Consider the following 2,580-nt stretch of genomic DNA (forward strand, 5'->3'; position numbering starts at 1 on the left):
GTCAGTCACTCATTCCACAGACTGAACGCCTGCTACGTAGACAATATCAAGCTCGAGCAAGGGAACCAAAGAGAATCAGGCCTAGACTCTGCCTGCGGCAGCGCACAGCCTAGGGTGGGATGGGAGCACCGCTGTGCCTCAACATCCAGGCATGAGGCACTGTAAAAAGCAGCTGGCAAGGACTGTGGGAGCTCACCAGAAGGAGAAGTTATCTCCTGCTCGAGTGGTCAGGACAGTTGTCACAGGGAAGAAAGATGGGGTGATGAGACTGTTGAAAAGTGCAAGTAGAGCTAAGGGGAAACCAATAAAAGAATGGTGAAGCCCCCTGGGGCTAGCAAGAGCGGGGAGCTGTTACCATTAGGCCAGGGTGGGGAAGCAGTTACCAAAATCCAGAAAAAGTCAGAGCCTCCTCACGAGCTCGATGGAGGAGCAGTCAGATGGCATCGGCTGATGGGGACAGAGAGGCTCCTGTCCTTCTGTTGGCCAAACCCAAGAGGACACCAGAGGTGAGGGAGTCACTGATGCAATTCACCAGCCTCCTGGGGGAGAACAGGGGCAGAAGCATAGATGGTGGATTTGGAAAGGCAAAAGGAAAATATATGCCAAGTCCATCCCCTTTGCCCATTTTGTGTCCAACAGAGATGGCACCCAAAGTCCCCTCAGCTCTGTTCCATTGCAGGATGATGCTGTGCGATCATATTCCCACCCGAAAGTTAAAACACCAGCCATTGCCAAGGTGGGACACAAACCCTCATAAACACAGCTGCTCCGGTCCCTGCTTCTGTAGGGGTTGCCATGGATTGCTTTGTGTCTCCCCAAAAGGCATGTGCAAATCTTAACCCTCTGCCCTGTGAATGTGAACTTAATGTAAATAGAATGTTTGAAGATGTGTTTAGTTAAGGTGAGGCCAAGCTGGATTAGTGTGACCCTGATCCAATATGACTGGTGTTGTATGGAGAGGAAACGTGGACACAGAGAGACAGATGGAGAGTGGTGGAGGCCACCACAAGACAAGGCACGCCATGGGCGGCTGCCCTCCAGCAGGGCCAGGGGAGAGACGTGGAGCAGCTCTCCCCTGGAAGAGGACACATGGCCCTGCTCACACCTTGATTTATGACTTCTGTCTCCAAAACTATGAGATAATAAACTTCTGTTCGTTAAGCCAACTAGTCCCTGGCAAACCAAGACACTGGCCATAAGGCTTAAGGTAATAATCAGAGCTTCCCTCCTCTGCCACCCATTCTGTGTTACTATCTCCCATCCACATCTGTGGCATTCCTGATGGATGTGTCTATTGTTGCTACAGGTTTTCACTGACAAGGACTCTTGGACATGGGCCTCCTAAAAGGCCTCCCAGTGAATCTCTGGGTTCTCTATGTGGTTCTTCTGGCCCTGCTCATAAATCCAGCTTTGTTTTGGTGAGCTGGATCAATCACCTCAGTTAGTACAGTGACCTCCTTCTCTGCCTGGTGGCTCAGTGGGACAAGGAGCATGAAATGGCTGAGAGCCATGTCAGCTTGTAGGTTAATGGAACCTGCACTCTGTTCAAGGTGATAGCATTCCTTCCTTGGGTTCAAGGACCTCCAACTCCATCAAGCTCAGGTCACAGGAACAGGAAGCCAAAGTTCCTTCATGGGTTTTCTGCTATGACAGTGAGAGCAACCATTCTCACCTTCATTACTTGGTTCCCAAGCCTGTGCACTCTGGCAGTGGGAAAGATGGTCCCATACACTGGCTTAGGCTGATTCCTCTAGGACAGCTCCCCAGCCTGGAAGGTGTTGCCTTCCTTCTCAGTTTTTCTGAGCCATCAGCAGACCATTCCTTTGAAGGCTGGTGGAGCATGCCACAAGACCAGTAAATTCCATGAGCTTGAGCCCATAACTCATAGGTAGATGATATATCATCACGTTACAGTCAGGGTTCCACCAGCTAAATAGAGGCATTATAGACAGATGGAGATGGAGATAGATATATAGACATAGATATATAGATATAGATGATATAGATGGAGAAATATATGATATATACATGATAGAGATATAGCTATCAATGATATTGATATCATCGATACATATATAAATATAGATGATACAGATGATATAGATTATTGATATAGATAGAATTCCTATATCTATAAAGAAGTTTAGGGAAACGGACTTTGGCCCAGTGGTTAGGGCGTCCGTCTACCATATGGGAGGTCCGCGGTTCAAGCCCCGGGCCTCCTTGACCCGTGTGGAGCTGGCCATGCGCAGTGCTGATGCGCGCAAGGAGTGCCTTGCCACGCAAGGGTGTCCCCCGCGTGGGGGAGCCCCACGCGCAAGGAGTGCGCCCGTGAGAAAAGCCGCCCAGCGTGAAAAGAAAGAGCAGCCTGCCGAGGAATGGCGCCGCCCACACTTCCCGTGCCGCTGACGACAACAGAAGCGGACAAAGAAACAAGACACAGCAAATAGACACCAAGAACAGACAACCAAGGGAGGGGGGGAATTAAATAAATAAATAAATCTTTAAAAAAAAAAAAAAAGAAGTTTATTGCAAGAAATTAGCTAACATGCTTGTGGGGGCTGGCTAGACAAGTCAGAA

The sequence above is a fragment of the Dasypus novemcinctus genome, chromosome 17, assembly GCF_030445035.2.
Source record: "Dasypus novemcinctus isolate mDasNov1 chromosome 17, mDasNov1.1.hap2, whole genome shotgun sequence".
Taxonomy (NCBI): domain Eukaryota; kingdom Metazoa; phylum Chordata; class Mammalia; order Cingulata; family Dasypodidae; genus Dasypus; species Dasypus novemcinctus.